The 20,353-nt window shown below is 43.2% G+C and overlaps 1 non-coding gene across 1 annotated transcript; it reads right to left on the bottom strand.

Annotated features, from left to right (window-relative positions):
• Positions 1–19,913: 19,913 nt before the first annotated feature.
• Positions 19,914–20,105, bottom strand: LOC116984284. Its single transcript, XR_004414952.1, has one exon. It is a non-coding gene; the product is annotated as a U2 spliceosomal RNA (small nuclear RNA).
• Positions 20,106–20,353: the final 248 nt, after the last annotated feature.

The following is a 20,353-nucleotide window of genomic DNA, read 5'->3' as shown; positions in this document are numbered from 1 at the left end:
CCGGATCTCCGGTGCTGCAAACACTGTAAGGCAGCAATTTGCCACAGAAGGTTAAGTCAATTTAAATCTAAATAAACTTTCACTGGCACATAAATTATTGTCCGTCAATCTCTCCAGTATTATAATCAATTATTATATGTTAGAATTTAATTTGTTTAGGTTTTAATTTTTTTGCTGGTGTGTTTTTCTTTAAAAAAAATGAAATAAGTTTTGATTGATGTAGTAATCTGATTTTTCCTTCCCTTTCTTTACTTGCAACATTATATCTTAATTAAACTTTGAATTCATCGTTCCAACTTGCACTTCCTAGTACAACTCCTGTACTGGCAGCTTCATAATGCTGATATCTAATTGATTAATTTGATTAATTTGTTGGCCTTTATTCATTCAGACAGCAGAGACTCTGTAAAAGGCATAACTCTATGCCAACTGACAATTGTTGGATTAACATATGTCTAATAATCATTGGCTGTCATATTTCTTGCGATACATTGTATATTATGTACTTAGGAAATTCACCATTGTATCAAATCATTCGCAACAAAGCTTTGATTAGACTAGTCTGGAGAAGGATCTCGACCCGAAATGTCACCCCTACCTTCTCTCCAGTGATGCTGCCTGTCCCGCTGAGTTACTCCAGCATTCTGTGTCTATCTTCGGTTTAAACAAGCATCTGCAGTTCCTTCCTAAACAAAGATTTGATTAGGTTCTCTCCAAAACTTCCAGCAACCAGGGTTGGAATATATCTTAAGTACACAAAAATGCAGGAGAAACTCAGCGGGTGCAGCAGCATCTATGGAGCGAAGGAAATAGGCAACGTTTCGGGCCGAAACCCTTCTTCAGACTGATGGGGGGTGGGGGGGCGGGAAGAAGAAAGGAAAAAGGAGGAGGAGCCCGAAGGCTGGGGGATGGGAGGAGACAGCAGGAGGGCTGAGGAAGGGGAGGTACAGCACCAGAGACCTGAGTTTGGTCGTGACTACGGGTGCTGCCTGCACATTCTCCCTGTGACCGCGTGGGTTTCCTCCGGGAGTTTCGGTTTCCTCCAACACTCCAAAGATGTGCACGTTTGTTGGTTAATTGACTTCTGTAAATTGCCCCTAGTGTTTAGGATAGATAGAACTAGTGTACGGGTGATCACTGGTTGGTGTGCATTCGGTGGGCCGAAGGGCCTGTTTCCATGCTTTATCTCGAAACTAAACTAAACATTATAAGATTGCATGCTTAATTGCAACTTTATACTATCAAATGCCTTGTCAGCTGATATTGTTGTGCAGTTGTGAAATTATTTACTGTCTACATTTCTTCTCTTAAAAAATCCACTGCTGTTTGAGATATTGTTCGCAATTTACCCATTACATTTTATGTAATTTATAAGATGAACTTTATTTAAATCCTGTTGGCATAGTTACTGTCATATGGTGCTGTACAAATATTGAAACACAGACGTCACAAGACCACAAGACAAATTTAACTTGTGATAAATGGAGTAAGAATATCAGTCGCCAATTGTCCTCACATCCCAATTGTGGGATGTACAAACTTCTCTGGACCTGAACACCCTAATACAATAGGAAGTCAAGACTTTGCAGGTATTTAGTGCTTGCAACCAAAGACAAATCCTATCCCTTTGTTGCTTTACCACAACCACATTATATCCATTCTCCTTCGTATCCTTGTACATCATTCCATTGGGTAGCAACGGTTTGTGTGTGTACACCAAAACTACTTCCTCATACAAAGTAGAGGGGAGGACATTTAAAAAAAAATTAAGATACAAATCGGTCACACACACACACACACGTCTGTGGATTATGTTGTACCAGATTTGGTAACTTCAAAGGGATTTGAATATACGATTGCAAGTCTGGGCAGTACATTTGCAGGGATTCCAGTCTTACATTCATGATATAGTAAGGGTACAAAGAGATTAGCTGTATTTATTTGCATTCCAAGAGCAGTAGAACAACCGAGGCGAATATTTGCAATTTGACATATGCAAAGAAATTCCCCTCACAACCTATAAAAATGTGACACAAAATATAATAGACTGAAAATGGTTTGCCTGCACATTTCGTTCTTCATTAAAGTGCATTGTACTAGATAACATTTGGTGTGAAACAAAATTTAAAGAATAAAAATGAAACCATGGAGTGTTGAATTCCTATAAGATATTGATATCTCTGGTAAGAAGAGGTCGACTCGGATGCTCCATGCCACGGAGAGATTCAACGGCCCAGACGCGGGGGTTTCGATCTTCGTTCGTCGGCTGCGGGGGCTTTAATCGCCCCGACTGCGGACGGTTTGACTGCCCCGACCGCAGGACAACAAGAGGAAGAAGATTGAAGCTTATTGCCTTCCATCACAGTGAGGAATGTGGAATCCACTGTGGTGGATGTTTATGTTAACTTTTATGTGGTTGTGTGTCATGCTGATTTTCACTTAGTATGGCTGTATTGTAATTCAAATTTCACTGTACCTTAATTGGTACATGTGACAATACACTGACCATGGAACCTTGAAACCTTGACTATTTAGAATTGGGTTGGGAGGCTATACCGGTTTCGTGAATATTAATGTAATTCAGGACTTACTGTTTTTTAATATTTAAAGTTCTTCGATCCAGGCCTTCAACTCGAGGGATGGGACCCTGGAGCCTCGACCGGAGAATGGTGGATTACAAAGATCTATCAGATCCACAAAGATAGGCGGGGAGGCTACAATGTGAGGTGCCTGGGGCACAGAAACTAAACGGTGGCGGGGTAAGGTGAGGTACAGTGAGTTCCCGGTTCGATGTGCACAAGAAAGAAATGTCACTGTACCCAGATATATGCACCAATAAAGTACCATTGAACTATTGACCCATGGATCTTAGTGCTTACAACTGCATCTATGCTTTGAACTATTTCAGTTTCAGTTTAATTTATTGTCACGTGCACCGAGGTACAGTGAAAAGCTTTTTGTTGTGTTCTAACCAGTCAGCGGAAAGACAATACATGATTACCATCGCGTCATTCACAATATACAGATACATGATGAGGGAATAACATTTAGTGCAAGATAAAGTCCAGTAAAGTCGGATTAAGTGTTCAAGAAGGAACTGCAGATGCTGGAGAATCGAAGGTAGACAAAATTGCTGGAGAAACTCAGCGGGTGCAGCAGCATCTATGGAGCGAAGGAAATAGGCAACGTTTCGGGCCAAAACCTTTCTTCAGAGTTTCTACCCGCTGAGTTTCTCCAGCAATTTTGTCTAAGTCTGATTTAGGATAGTCCGAGGGTCTCCAATGAGATAGATAGTAGCCCAGGACTACTCTGTTTGTGGTAGGATAATTCAGTTGCCTGATAACAGCTGGGAATAAACTGTCCCTGAATCTGGAGGTGTGCATTTTCACACTTCTATACCTTTTGCCTGATGGGAGAGGGGAGAAGAGGGAGTGGCCGGGGTGCAACTCGTCCTTGATTATGCTGTTGGCCTTGCTGAGGCAGCGTGAGGTGTAAATGAAGTCGATAGAAGGGAGGTTGGTTGATGGTCTGGGCTGCATCAAAAAAAACAGCGATGGACACAAAACCAACCATGAGCATTACGTATGTAGCAGGGCCAGACCAGGCACCATCCAGCCAATAACAGCACCAGTTTAACGGCCCACACTGGATGAGATAGAAACATAGAAACATAGAAATTAGGTGCAGGAGTAGGCCATTCGGCCCTTCGAGCCTGCACCGCCATTCAATATGATCATGGCTGATCATCCAACTCAGTATCCCGTACCTGCCTTCTCTCCATACCCTCTGATCCCCTTAGCCACAAGGGCCACATCTAACTCCCTCTTAAATATAGCCAATGAACTGGCCTCGACTACCCTCTGTGGCAGGGAGTTCCAGAGATTCACCACTCTCTGTGTGAAAAAAGTTCTTCTCATCTCGGTTTTAAAGGATTTCCCCCTTATCCTTAAGCTGTGACCCCTTGTCCTGGACTTCCCCAACATCGGGAGCAATCTTCCTGCATCTAGCCTGTCCAACCCCTTAAGAATTTTGTAAGTTTCTATAAGATCCCCTCTCAATCTCCTAAATTCTAGAGAGTATAAACCAAGTCTATACAGTCTTTCTTCATAAGACAGTCCTGACATCCCAGGAATCAGTCTGGTGAACCTTCTCTGCACTCCCTCTATGGCAATAATGTCCTTCCTCAGATTTGGAGACCAAAACTGTACGCAATACTCCAGGTGTGGTCTCACCAAGACCCTGTACAACTGCAGTAGAACCTCCCTGCTCCTATACTCAAATCCTTTTGCTATGAAAGCTAACATACCATTCGCTTTCTTCACTGCCTGCTGCACCTGCATGCCCACTTTCAATGACTGGTGTACCATGACACCCAGGTCTCGCTGCATCTCCCCTTTTCCTAGTCGGCCACCATTTAGATAATAGTCTGCTTTCCTGTTTTTGCCACCAAAATGGATAACCTCACATTTATCCACATTATACTGCATCTGCCAAACATTTGCCCACTCACCCAGCCTATCCAAGTCACCTTGCAGTCTCCTAGCATCCTCCTCACAGCTAACACTGCCCCCCAGCTTAGTGTCATCCGCAAACTTGGAGATATTGCCTTCAATTCCCTCATCCAGATCATTAATATATATTGTAAATAGCTGGGGTCCCAGCACTGAGCCTTGCGGTACCCCACTAGTCACTGCCTGCCATTGTGAAAAGGACCCGTTTACTCCTACTCTTTGCTTCCTGTTTGCCAGCCAGTTCTCTATCCACATCAATACTGAACCCCCAATGCCGTGTGCTTAAAGTTTGTAAACTAATCTCTTATGTGGGACCTTGTCGAAAGCCTTCTGGAAGTCCAGATACACCACATCCACTGGTTCTCCCCTATCCACGCTACTAGTTACATCCTCGAAAAATTCTATAAGATTCGTCAGACATGATTTACCTTTTGTAAATCCATGCTGACTTTGTCCAATGATTTCACCACTTTCCAAATGTGCTGCTATCCCATCTTTAATAACTGACTCTAGCAGTTTCCCCGCTACCGATGTTAGACTAACTGGTCTGTAATTCCCCGTTTTCTCTCTCCCTCCCTTCTTAAAAAGTGGGGTTACGTTTGCTACCCGCCAATCCTCAGGAACTACTCCAGAATCTAAAGAGTTTTGAAAGATTATTACTAATGCATCCACTATTTCTGGAGCTACTTCCTTAAGTACTCTGGGATGCAGCCTATCTGGCCCTGGGGATTTATCGGCCTTTAATCCATTTAATTTACCCAACACCACTTCCCGGCTAACCTGGATTTCACTCAATTCCTCCAACTCCTTTGACCCGCGGTCCCCTGCTATTTCCGGCAGATTATTTATGTCTTCCTTAGTGAAGACGGAACCAAAGTAGTTATTCAATTGGTCCGCCATATCCTTGTTCCCCATGATCAACTCACCCGTTTCTGACTGCAAGGGACCTACATTTGTTTTAACTAATCTCTTTCTTTTCACATATCTATAAAAACTTTTGCTGTCAGTTTTTATGTTCCCTGCCAGTTTTCTTTCATAATCTATTTTTCCTTTCCTAATTAAGCCCTTTGTCCTCCTCTGCTGGTCTCTGAATTTCTCCCAGTCCTCCGGTATGCTGCTTTTTCTGGCTTTTTCTGACAGATTTGTCAGCTGTCCATGGCTTGACAAGTAACAGAGTGCTGCAGGTACAGTAGATAATCCCCAGTCTGAAATCCTTGAAATTAAACACTATTCAAATGACAGTTTCACTGATTGCAGATCAGTGGTGCATTTGTGTATTAATTGTACCTGCTGAATTGTATTTGCATTTATGTTTTACAATGAAATAGATACTATGAAATAATATAACACCTTTATGTTCCCGATGTTGGACCAGGGGCCACAGTTTAAGAATAAGGAGTAAGCCATTTAGAACAGAGACGAGGAAACACTTTTCCTCACAGAGAGTGGTAAGTCTGTGGAATTCTCTGCCTCAGTGGGCGGTGGAGACAGGTTCTCTGGATGCTTTCAAGAGAGAGCTAGATAGGGCTCTTAAAGATGGCGGAGTCAGGGGATATGGGGAGAAGGCAGGAACGGGGTACTGATTGGGGATGATCAGCCATGATCACATTGAACGGCGGTGCTGGCTCGAAGGGCCGAATGGCCTACTCCTGCACCTATTGTCTATTGTCTATTGCCTTTAAAAACATTTAGTTATTGAGTTTCTTTATTTAGTATGTACTTAATACTTCTTGAGGCATCACATTATGAAGTTTATATTTTCAATGTGTGTTACACTATGGATATTGAGACTGGTGATCTTCCTATACATAAATGCATTGTGGCGGGGAAAATTGTGCTAATGTGATCACCAATGGAACAGTTTCACTGTCGCCTTGTTGAGTCTCCTTATCAGTGACTGGTTTTCACCTAGCCCACCCACAGCTACCGATGGCCTGTTTCTTTTATCATTGTTACTTTTTTGCATGTCTTTCATTTGCTCGTTCTACGCCTCTCTATATCACCGTCTATATGTCTTGTTTCCCTTTCTCCTGACTCTCAGTCTGAAGAAGGGTCTCGACCCGAAACATCACCTATTCCTTTTCTCCAGAGATGCTGACTGTCCCGCTGAGTTACTCAGCTTTTTGTGTCTATCACCAATAGAACATTTATTTTTCCAGTGTTGCCTTGTGACTTACTGAAAATGCAATAGTTCATGAAGTTCCAACAGCCTGGAAATGTTCATACATTGGCAACCCACATGTGTCTCACATCCATTTTCTGAGCATAAATCGGTCATGTGACAATTAAGACGCGTAGCTGGATTAAACAATGAACAAATCAACCTAATGTGGCTAATCATTGTCTGCTTTGATCTGTCGTTTCCACACCTTACATTTGTACCCATCCATGTCTCCAGTTTCCCCCTCCCCTGTATCTCAGTCTGAAGAAGAGTCTTGACCCGATACGTCACCCAGTCCTCTCCAGAGATGCTGCCTGCCCCATTGAACTACTCCAGCATTTTGTGTCTATCTAATGTGGCTCATGCTGGCTGAGGGATAATTGTTGGAACAAACATGTAGAGAATTCCATTGCTGCTCCTCACTTAGCATAGTGGGACATTGTCATCAGCAAGCACAATGGGAACATCTCTTCCAACAGGCAATGCTGCCAGTAGTGCAGTATGGAAAGAAAGTGTCAATTATCCGTTCAAGTCCCCGGAGTAAGCCTATTTACATTAGTCAGTAGTTCAGCTTTAGCCAAAGAATACTCTCATTCAAACGTGAACCTAAATTCTATTCTTAATTTTAAAAAGTGGTTTCTGCAAGATTAGAATCAATTCATTCAAAGAAGATCAAGAGGTATACTCCAGTGTTAGCCCGCCACACACAATACAATACAATACAATACAATACAATACAATACAATACAATACAATACAATACAATACAATACAATACAATACAATACAATACAATACAATACAATTTATTTGTCATTTGGACCCCTTGAGGTCCAAACGAAATGACGTTTCTGCAGCCATACATTACAAAACAAAAAGACCCGAGACACAACACAGTTTACACAAACATCCATCACATCGCTCTGATGGAAGGCAAAAAAAATTATCTCTCCACTACACTCCCCCCCCCCCCCCCCCCCCCCCCCCCGATGTCAGAGTCAAAGTCAAAGCCCCCGGCTGGCGATGGCGACAGGGCCCAGAGCGGGCCCCATGGAAAATGCGCTACCCACCCCGACAGACAAGGAACCAGAAACCGAAGAAGTGAACACTCTACCAATAACAATGGAGGTAGGTGGATCTGGTTCCTACCAGTACATAAAAGGTTGGGGGATTGTGCTAACAGGGGGGAGACTACACCTGTTTTTGGAAGCATGGAGGACTATCACACTTGATAATTATATACTAAAATGTATTCAAGGATATAAAATTGAATTTATTCAAGAAAACATGCCACCAGTTCAGCATGCACCCCAAAGGGGTTTTACCCTCTCACTAAAAGAAAAACGTGACGGACAAGCAGAAATGGTGAGGTTACATACAAAAGGGAATCATAGAGAAATCTAAACAAGAACCTTTGGAATTCGTATCAAATTTATTTACTAAAACCAAAAAAGATGGTGGATGTCGCATCATCATTGACTTAACCACATTCAATACTTTTGTTAGGTACATACACTTTATAATTGAAACATTTGTGACTGCCAAACAATTGATTTCCAAAGGATACTTTATGGCAAGCATACTATTCAGTACCCATTCATAAGGATCATTGTAGATACCTAAAATTTAACTGGATGGGGCAACTATGGCAGTACAAATCATTGCCTAATGATGATATTTTGATAATAGGCAAAACCATGGAATTAGCTAATTCATCAGTATTAGCGACTAAACATTTATTTGAAACCTTGGGCTTTGTCATACATCCAGATAAATCTAAGTTGACGCCATTCACAACTATGGACTATCTGGGATTCACAATTAACTCAGTCCACATGTCTGTAATGTTGCCAAAAGAAAAATCAGCAGAATTGGCACAAACCTGTAACAAATTAATGGTTAACCATCAACCAACCATTCGACAAGTGGCAAGAGTAATTGGGAAATTAGTAGCAGCATTTCCAGCTACCCAGTTTGGACCTTTGCATTATCAAAACTTACAAAGAGCAAAGGTGCAAGCGTTAAAACAACAAGCAGGTCACTTTGACCGAACCATGAAATTACCTATCGAAGCAATATCAGAGTTACAATGGTGGAAAGAGAACATTTGGCATAGTTCCAGTCCCATCATTATCAATAACCCAACATTAACAATACAAACAGATGCCAGTGCTCAAGGCTGGGGAGCAACTAATACCATATCCAGTACAGGTGGTAGATGGACTAATCTAGAATCATCACTACTACAGACACTAGGCATAAACTATTTGGAAATATTGGGTGCATTCTATGGGTTAAAAGCATATTGTTCAAATATGCACCATTTGCATGTTCGTTTGCAGATTGACAATACCACAGTGGTGGCCTATATTAACCATATGGGCGGGATAAAATCGATATCATGTGATAATTTGGTCAACACAACTGGCAATGGTGTGTCGATAAACATATTTGGCTATCAGCAACTTACCTACCAGGTAAGCTCAATACAGTGGCAGACACCAGGTCACGCAAGTTCAATGATAACATCGAATAGATGTTAAACCGCAAAGTATTTGCTGAAATTACAAAGCAATATGGCACACCAGATATCGATCTCTTTGCATCCCGACTGAATCACCAGGTACCGATGTATGTCGCTTGGGGACCAGACCCTGAGGCAGCGGCGATGGATGCATTCTTGCTGAACTGGGGGAACTATTTTTTCTATGCCTTTCCCCCCTTCTGCCTCATCAGTCGGGTACTACGCAAAATACAGATGGACTCTGCTTCAGGCATTTTGGTAGTACCCGACTGGCCCACTGGTTCCCAGTGGTCCTTGACAGGGTCATTGAAACACCAATGACCATTCCCAGCGGACCAGATCTACTGATTCACCCGGTGTCAGGCGAAAGTCACCCATGCCATGACAGAATTAACCTACTGGGTTGCAGATTCTGAAAAGACCTTTGCTGGACCTGGGATTGTCAAACAGGACCATGGACACGATGACAGCGTCTCACCGACTTTCCACCAAGAAACACTATCTCTCCAGTATCAGAAAATAGGAAACATACTGCTCGAGAACAGGGACAACCTACTCATCAACTACCATAACAAATGTACTGGAGTTCCTGGCCAGCCTTCACCACGATGAAGGTCTGAGCTATAGCGCTATCAATTGTGCTAGGAGTGCACTGTCAGCCTATCTAAGGCAGGCACCAGGACAACAGGCCATAGGGTCTCATCTGTTGGTGACCAAATTAATGAGAGGGATCTTCAATTCAAACCCCCCTAGACCTAGGTACACCAAGATCTGGGATGTCAGCGTTGTCCTGACATACCTAAGGGGATGGCCACCAGCCAGATCCCTCACTCTGGAACAGCTAACCCTGAAAATGGCTATGCTGATGGTGTTAGTCTCAGCACAAAGGATCCAGTCCCTTTACCTACTCAGACTGGACAATATGGTCATAACATCAGACCAAATGACATTCACCATTCTGGAGCTGGTAAAACAGAGTAGACCAGGAACTTCAGGACTCATTATGGAATTCAGGGCATACCCACCTGACCCCCGTTTATGTGTCATGACTCACCTACTACTATATATCAACACAACCAAAGATTCCCGAGGGAGAGAAAAGGCACTATGGGTCAGCCACAAAAAGCCATATGGTCGGGTGTCGAGTCAAACCATCTCTAGATGGCTCAAACAGGTATTGGGATCTGCTGGAGTGGATACTGATATTTACACATCTCACTCCACCAGGGCAGCATCCACGGTGGCGGCTAACAGAATGGACGTGCCATTGGACCACATCCTGGCAACAGCAGGGTGGTCCATGGAAAGAACTTTTCAAACATTCTACAACAAGCCATTAGTAAAACTTGTTTCATTTGCAGAGAGAATTTTAGACTCTGCAAATATATAATTTAAGCCCGGGGGAGCATTATTTTCATTGTTATTGTTTCAAATAAATACCATTATTGTTTTCATGTTTGATTACGATAACATACTTCCTCCCTTGGATGACTTCGGCAGTGAGTGAAGCATGGACTGTTACACGGTTTGAAATTACAGAGCTTTAAAATCTTCACATAGTTACTCACGTGACTCCGAAGTAAAATAGTAAGATTAAACGAGAACTTACCAGCTTGAAGTTTGATCTTTATTTTATGATGAGTTACGATGAGGGATTACGTGCCCTCCGCACCCACCCTCAATTATAGAGATCAACTGGTATCTTAGTTCTCCTTACCTTTACTATGTTTATTTCAATTATTTTGTTGTTTCTGTGATTCCACACCGCTGCTTTGAAGTATGTCGCGCATGCATGCTGGCGGGGTCTTCACGTAATCCCTCATCGTAACTCCTCATAAAATAAAGATCAAACTTCAAACTGGTAAGTTCTCGTTTAATCTTACTATTCTATGTTATGACTGCAAGGCATACAATTTCGTTCAGACTGAAATGTCTGAATGACATTAAAGGATACTTAATTTAACTTGATTTAAACCAGCATCTGTAGTTCTTTCTTACACAGAGCGAAGAGCAAGGCGGGTGGGCATATGGAAACTTGGATGACGAGAGAAATTGAAGCTCTGGTCAAGAATAAGAAGGAGGTATGGGACAGGTAAAGACAACTGGGATCAAATGTTTCCCTGCGGGAGATTTGGGAAATGCTACAGAGATTCGGCATGTTAAGAAAGAAATCAGGGGGGCAAAAGTTGGGCAGGAGACAACTCCGGCAGAAAAGATTAAGGATAATCTAAAGAGGTTTTATAGGTACATAAAGAGGAAAGGGGTGACCGGAGAGGGAATAGGACCTCTCAGGAAACAAAGCCTGATAAGGTCCTGAATGAGTATTTCTCCTCATTTTTACCATGGAGAAAGGCATGAGGACTGGGGAATTTGAGGCTGTGAATGGAAGTGTCTTGAGGGAAGTCAGTATTATGTGTTGAAGGAGCTAAGGCGTATGAAGCTAGACATATCTCCTGGGCTGGATCAGATATATCCGACAGCACTGTGGGAAGCAACAGACGAAATAGCAGGTGCCCTGGCTAAGATTTATGAGTCCTCATTAAATACAGGTGAGGTGCTGGAGGACTAGAGGGTGGCAAATGTTGTGCCTCTATTTAAAAAGGACTGCCAGGAAAAGCCTGGGAACAAAGAGGCCAGTGAGTCTAACATCTGTTGGTGGACGAATTACAGATGATGATGAGAAAGAGTGTAGGAGACTCGGCAGTGTTCACCACTTTTTACAATCTTCTTTGTTCCTGGCTGTTCTCGAGTAGCCAAACCAGGACGTGATGTAACAGTCACTATGCTCTCTACTGTAGCCCTGTAGAGGTTCAAGAGAGTATTCGTTGACACATCGAATCTCCGCAATCTTCTACAGTCCTTGTACACCAGTCACTGAAAGTTGGTGTGCAGGTACAGCAGGCAGTGAAGAAAGCTAATGGAATGTTGGCCTTCATAACAAGAGGATTTCAGTATAGGAGTAAAGAGGTTCTTCTACAGATGTATAGGGCTCTGGTAAGGTCACATCTGGAGTATTGCGTACAGTTTTGGTCTCCTAATTTGAGGAAGGACATCCTTGTGATTGAGGCAGTGCAGCGTAGGTTAACGAGATTGATCCCTGGGATGGTGGGACTGTCATATGAGGAAAGATTGAAAAGACTAGGCTTGTATTCACTGGAGTTTAGAAGGATGAGGGGGATCTTATAGAAACATATAAAATAGTAAGATTAAACGAGAACTTACCAGTTTGAAGTTTGATCTTGATTTTATGAGGAGTTACGATGAGCGATTACGTGAAGAAGGGCCGTCCGTCTGCGTGCGCGTCAATCTTCAAAGCAGCGGTGTAAAATCACAGATAAAAAGAAGACCTGAGAATAGTAAGATTGTGAAGAAACTAGAACTTCCATATGACCTTGATAATATGAGGGTGGGAGCGGTGGGCACGTAATCGCTCATCGTAACTCCTCATAAAATCAAGATCAAACTTCAAACTGGTAAGTTCTCGTTTAATCTTACTATTTTACTTCGGAGTCACGTGAGTGACTACGTGAAGATTTCAAAGCTCTGTGATTTTACGCCGGTTACGAATCCAGGCGTCACACACTGACTAGATTGACCATGGATGAGTGCAATCATTAAAGCATTCAGACATTATGTAGTTAAGTAAAGACACTGATGCTTTAAATGAAAGAAATGTTTAAAAAAAATATTTTCCCCTCCCAACCTTGGGGGGAAACTAGGGGACAGAACTTAAAATGGTACGTGCAAACACCCCCAGTCCGGTTATGGGTTTGTTATAAAACCGATGGACCGTTATTTCATTCGTCCTTCCTGCAGCCACTAGGATGTCGTCAAGGGCCACGTCCATAGCTCTTGCTGCCGACTAGATGCAGCCCTGGTGGAGTGAGATTTAACGATATAAATGTTCACTCCTGCTACCGCCATTACCTCCTTTGACCATCTAGAGATGGTTGGAGTTGACACCTTCTGGTTTGGTTTTTTATGGCTGATTAGGACCGATTGTTCTGAGCCTCTGAGGTTCTCCGTAACTCTCAGATAGTGGTGTTAGTACGTTACCACACACACAACCGTTGGTCCTCTGGATATGCCAAGAACTGGATCTTCATCCCTGGCATTCCTGGCCTGCTCTGTTTTATCAGGTTCCTGATTACGAATGTTATGTTGTTCATATTGGTGGTCATGTAGTCCAACCATAGCTTTTGCAGTGTCTGGACTCTTTGTCAGCATACCACCTTCAGGGTTAGTTATAGGTGGTCCCCACTGTCAAAGTAGGGTTAGTACCACACTCACATCCCATGTGTCCGTGTACCTTGGCCTTGGAGGTATTAAATTGTAAATTCCCTTCATGAATTTTGTTGTAAAGGGGTGCGTTCCTATCGACCCGTGCCCTGCTTCCGGCATCAGATAGGAGGAGAGTGTGCCTCTGGCACTATAGATTGCACTATAACTTTGTTTATAGTTATAGTACAGAGTTGATAGGATCTCCAAGACATCCGTTATCCGAACTGTGTTGTATTTGTTCGGACAGTCCTATGCCTTGAAATGGCCTCCTCAGAATCTGCAGACCAACAAGTTAATACGTTCATGTAGTGGATGATTACTCCCTGTAACTGGGTTCACTAGGAGGTCCCTGCTCTTGGGTACAGCCATAACTGACTGGACTATAATTCCCAAAATGATTTGGGGACCAGGCTTGAGTAGGCTAATCTGGCACTCCCAATATGCCTGTGGCTTAGTCTTGCTTGATTTTGGTCAAGCATCGGTTTGTGAGACAAATTGGTGGAAGGCATACATAAACATTCCTCCCCAATTGAGGGAGAAAGCATCCACTGCCTTTGCTCCTGGATCCAGCTCGCAGGACACATATCTGGGTAACTGATGGTTTAGTCTAGATGCAAACAGATCAATATCTGGTATGCCAAATTGTGTAGTTATTTTGTTAAATACTGCCCGATTCAACATCCATTCTGTGTTGTTATTAAACATTCGTGATCCAGCATCTGTCACCGTGTTATATCTACCTCGTAGATAGACCGCTGTAACCCAAATATTCCTCTCGATACACCAGTGCCAAATGAGGTTCGACAATCTGTCGCAAGATACAGATTTTACACCACCGCTGTGGTGTTATCAATCTGAATTTGAACAAGCACAGGTTGCATGTTGCTACAGAAAACCTTGAGTCCATATTGTGCCCCCAACAATTCTGGGTAATTGATTTCATGTGTTGGGGAATTACAGACTCCTGCTCATTCCATCTGCCCCCACACCTCTAGACTGTGTTGGTGTCTCCCCATCCTTAGCCGCTTACATAGGTCTGAAGAACCACCGATGGCTTTCGAGCAAGATTTCCCTTGAGCTGTCTCACGTTCATTATCCACCATAGTTATTCAACAATGGCCTCTGCTGGCAATCTATAGTTTTGCCAATTTGGCCTGCATGGAATCTGAGTGTTCGTTCCTTTGCTCGCTGTAAATTCTGGTAATGCAAAGGCCCGTGACACACTGCTGGAAATGCAGCTACTATTTGCCAATTACATGCGCTGTTTGCCTGATAGATGGCTAGTATTTGACTATCAGGTCATAGCAGGCTTAATTAAATATTGTTATTTGCCCCTAGGCAAAGTCACCAACATATTTACTGTGTTTGATAGTAAATCCTAGGTAATCAATTACCCTTGTAGGTGTCAATTTTGATTTAACTGGATGGATGAGGTAACCATGTCTTTCAAACAGGGTTTTGGTTTGCTTTGACTGATGCTTCTGCCAATTCTTGGTGACTCCAAAATGAAAATGTCCTCCAAATATGCCATTACTATGTGGTTCTGAGTCCTTTGTAGACCCAGAATTGGTTTCCGTAGTTTAGTCAATAGTCTAGGAGCTGATGTCAACCCATTTGGCAGAGCCATGCCTTCCAATTAAACTTCAAATATCTCCTGTTCTTAGTGAATAGACACCGAATAGTATGCATCTTTGAGGTGGATGCATGCCATGTGACCATTTTATAGGAAGCTCCTATAAACAGTTGTTTGACCGCAACAAAAATGTACTGTTTTGAAAGTCTGTACTGCACATATGAGTTAAACCTGGATGAAGTGACATCCTCCATATGTCACCTGTCCTGGAAGGCAATCCTGCCCATAATACTGGGCCTGCCTCGAAGCTAACTCCGGTCCGAGTTCCAAGTCTGCTTGGAACCTATGTATGTTGTGCAGTAAAAATAATCACATGTTATTATCTGTTTTTTAAAACCAGATCTGAAATTCATGTTATTGTCATTTTGAACAAAAACACAAGAGTAAAAATTACCAACATGTAACTGGTCCACAATCCCTTGTTTCGGTAAACCCAGACCCACCTACCTCCATGGTTACCAGTGGTCTTGTGGTAAGCCCAAAGGCCCCTGATGCGGGTTCCTTTTCTCTCCTTGATTGGGAGTAGGACTGGTAGGGAGTGTGGATTCCATGTTTCTCCTGACCACTGCTTGGGTCTTGGTCTAAAAAACCTCATCATACTGAGCCTGCCTTGTAAGACAATTCTGGCCATAATTCTGAGTCTGCCTTGAAAGACGACTCTGATCATATTTCCATGCCCAGCTTTCAAGCTACCACCGGCTTCAGTGAATCGCTTACCCCCTATGGAGGTGTGGGGTGTGTTGTCGCCTACTGATGAAGTTTTGCTTGTTGTTGGTACCTTGATTGGTCCGACAGCTTTTGCTTCCTTCTTCTGGTCTTACCTGAAGAGAGGATTCGGCGGCTGGTTTCTCCAAAGTCACCCTGATAGCGCTGTTCCCTTGCCGGCATTTGTAGCGTGCGGATATTCTGCTAACTGCTGGCTCTTGAGGCCATATGCATGTGCTTCAGTATGTTCACACTTTAAATTCAAGATCAGTTACCTACTGATCACTCGCACTCCCCTCCACTGAGAGTGAGATTTGTAGGCAGCCCTGAAAACAGGTGCTGCCGCAGGGCCCTGAGGATACCTGCGCTGACATGGCCCCTCCAGCGGACCTAAATGAGGTTCTTGCTTTGGGTCAGACTGAAACTGACCGTGAATGCTCCTCTCCTCAAGAGCAGGAGACATTTGTGCAGCCCTGAAACAGGTGCTGCTGCCTGCAGTCTCTCCATAATACCCGGGCTGTCAATTAGCTAGATCTCCATCCAGGGAAGCACCCAGTGGAACCTGGATGATTGCAGAAGTACTTCTTTTGTTTTGTTTGTATGGAAGTTTATTATTCATTTTATATAAAGCACTTTGGTGTCAATGCGAGTTGACTTAAACAGCGCTATATAAGTAAAACTTACTTACTTACTTGCTTTCTTCTGCTTATCCCTGGGAAGTTTTCCCCCCCCTGTTCTTTTGTACTCTGATTCAGAGTGGTTTCTTCCATATGTACTTCCCCCTCCAATGGGGAAGACATTGGGCTGCCCCATGTGTGAGGCTCCTGGCATGGCCTGCTGTAGAGGCCCGTGCTGATACTGCTCCCTCCATCGGAGCAGATCATTGTTGGAGCAACTTCTCCATAAGTTGCTCCATGTGGGAGAGTCGTCCTCAGACGCTCTCCGTTGAGGGAGGGTATCCCTCTTCCCCGGACTCATCTGAGTCAACAGGTTTGTCAGACTTGCGGGTGGTTTTTACGTCCCGCAGGACCACCACGGAGCTCCTCCTCCTGCACCAAGACTCCTGCCGGTTCTGCTGCCAGCGCTAATGTCGGGAACAAGAACGCTGCGGTCTTCGGCAGCCGACTTCCCTGCGGACCGTCTCCTCGACATCTGGGCTCTGAAACTACAAAAGCTTCAAGCCCGAAAGAACGCAGGTAAGTAGTTCAACTTTCCTTACCTGCCCATCCCGACGGCTGGGAGGACGCAGTGCCTCTGCCAGTCCGTCGTGCGCGTTGCGTTCAGACGTAACGACGCGCACGCAAACGGACGGCCCTTCTTCACGTAAAGAGCGGACACTGGCACACCATTTGCCAACCGGCAAAAACCCATGTATGCCCAGCACCACCACCACCACCACCACCACGTGCTTCTTGTTAGAAGACAACCTTCTTTCCATGCTAACGTTACACTCACATCATGAGCTTTCTTTTTCTGCAATACCCTTCGGCACTTTCTCCACGGCCTTCTGGAAATCCTCGTACAATCACTGGTTCCTTTTTATCCACTGCACATGTTACTTCTTCAAAGAGCTCCAATGAATTGAGAATGTGTGATCTCCTTTTCACAAAACTCTGTTGACTTTGCCTGATCAGTTTAATTTTTTCACTGCAACCAACCATAACTTCTTTAATAACAGCTTCTAACTGATATTAAGTTGACTAGACAGCAGTTTCTGTTTACTGTGTCCACTTTTTTGAATGAAGGAAATGCATTTTCTGTTTTCCAATCTAATGGAACCTTTCCAGAATCTAGGGAATTCTGGAAAATAGTAAGATTAAACGAGAACTTACCAGTTTGAAGTTTGATCTGTATTTTATGAGGAGTTACGATGAGGGATTACGTGAAGAACCCGCTCAGTGCGCAGGCGCGGCATACTTCCAAGCAGCGGTGTGGAATCACAGATAGACACAGTTATTTGAAGTAAACATAGTAAAGATAAGGAGACAACAATTTATTAGTTTGATCCATATAATGAGGGTGGGAGCGGAGGGCACGTAATCCCTCATCGTAACTCCTCATAAAATACAGATCAAACTTCAAACTGGTAAGTTCTCGTTTAATCTTACTATTTTACTTCGGAGTCACGTGAGTGACTACGTGAAGACTTCAAAGCTCTGTGATTTCAAACCGTGTAACAGTTCATACTTCACTCGCTGCCGAAGTCATTCGAGGGAGGAAGTATGTTATCGTAATCAACCATGAATCTGTTTGTAAAAACAATAATGGTGTTATTAACAACAACAAGACCAATTGCTCCCCCGGGCTTAAATTATATATTTTTTGCAGATTCTTTTTCTGCAAACGATACAGGTTCTGTCAGTGGTTTGTTATAAAAGTTTGGAACGTATACTCCCTAGACCACCCTGCAGTAGCCAGGATGTGGTCCATAGGCTCGTCCATCCTCTTAGTTACTGACGTGGAAGCTGTCCTGGTGGAATAAGATTTTATACACGTTAGTATTTACTCCAGCAACTCCCAGTACCTGCTTGAGCCACTAGAGATAGTTTAGCTCGTCACCCGACCATGAGGTTTCCTGTGGCTGACCCATAAGGCTTTTTCCTCTCCCTCGGTATTCCTTATTGTGTCGATCTCTAAGTGGGTCATGACACATAAAACGTGTTTCAGGTGGGTATGCCCGGAATTTCATGACTGGACCTGATGTTCCTGGTCTGTTCTGTTTGGCCAACCCTTGAATGGGCATGTGACACTATCTGGTGTTATAACCATGTTGTCCCATCGCAGTAGATGGGAGAGCTGGCTCTTTGTGTTGATGTAAGGCCACCAGCATGTCCATCTTCAGGGTAGGCTGTTCCAGGGTGAGTGACCTGGCTGATGATCATCCCCTAAGGTATGTCAGGATTTCACTGACATCCCAATTTGGGTGTACCTATTTCTGGGGAATGGATTGATATACCTCTCCTGTATCTGATCACCAGTGAGCGGTACCCAAGTTGAGTAGGCTAACAGAACATGTCCTTCATTGTGGTGAAGACCTGCCAGGAGCTCCAGTACAGTTTTTTGTTATAGTTGAATGTGTAATTCCTGTTTTGGAAAAACAGTGTACCATTTCTTGATGCTCCTCAGGTATGTTCCCTAGGATATGCGACGGAATGCTGTCATCAGGTTGATAGTGCTGCTGATCCAAGCACAGCAATGGTCTTCCCAATTCTGCAATTCTTTTAATGACCATGTCGAGGATCACTGGGAACCATGCTTGTGGACTTGGTCCACTGTAATTTGCGTAGTACCCGACTGATGAAGCCGTAGTACCTATTGAAGAGGTAGAAGGAAAGGAAAACATAGAGATTAGGTTCCCCCCACCCCTCAATACGCGGGAATGTCTCCATTGCCGCTGCCTTGAGATTGGTTTCATGTGACGTAAGTTAGTACGTGGTGATTTAATTGGATATAAGGAATCGATATCTGGTGTCCATATTGCTTAGAAATTTCAGCAAATATTTTTGGTTTAAATGTATGTTTACAGTATTTAGCTCACCTGATAGGTGAGTTACTGATGGTCAAACATGTTTGACGACATACGGTTTCCAATTGTTAATAAATTGTCACCTAATATCGATGTTCTCCGCCCAAGTGGTTTGGTATATGCCACCACTGTGATGTTGTTATCTTATAAACGAACATGCAAATTTGGTGGATTACTGAGCAAATGCTTCACTAGAATTAAGTAAGTTAATATATAACATGTTTAAGTCAATTCATATTGGCATTAAGTATTACAAGCTCAGTAACACATCAGGACACATAAGATGTTACTCAAAACAGGTGGAAGTGTACAACCATAATCCTTCCTGCCGATAAATTCCATGATAACACTACAGATTAATCCATTTGCCCCCATATTACAGGTATGGAGATAGTTTTGAACACTAGTATCTCAGCTCATAGGAAAGGTACAAAGTTCAGTAGCTGGTAATGCTGCTATATCCCAATTACTTTGCCACGTAGTTGATTGGTGGTTAATGTACCATGACTGATAGTCTTAATGAATACCAGATAACAAAGTTGTGGATGGTCAACGTAAATATCTGGATATATATTTTGTGCACCGTTCCCAGAGGCACTGCAATACTGGGTCGATGCGTGGAGTGGACGGAGCAAGCCCCTATTCCATCTCCCTGTTCCAAAATTCAATTTAATATATGGTCCCTAGATAAGGGACGTATCAGATTATTAAACTGATAAGAACAGATACTACACTTGATCTTAGCCAAAAGGCCGAGAAGCGATGCAGCTAAAGCTGTATCCAAGGATAGTTTGTCGTTAATATATAGACATGCCATGACGGAATGTTTCTAAGTGTCAGGGCTAGTTGATTCTGGATAACTTTGACTTAAATGCCGCAACGCTCATCATGGTTACTCCATCCAGGTAATTGCGGTATATCCGAAACTTATATGAGAAGGTACTGAATAGTGTGCATCTTCAAGGTCGATGTCTACCATAAAGTATCCTTGGATCCATGGTAGTAGTTACAA

The sequence above is a fragment of the Amblyraja radiata genome, chromosome 19 (assembly GCF_010909765.2).
Source record: "Amblyraja radiata isolate CabotCenter1 chromosome 19, sAmbRad1.1.pri, whole genome shotgun sequence".
Lineage (NCBI taxonomy): Eukaryota > Metazoa > Chordata > Chondrichthyes > Rajiformes > Rajidae > Amblyraja > Amblyraja radiata.
This window is presented reverse-complemented; position numbering and strand designations above follow the sequence as displayed.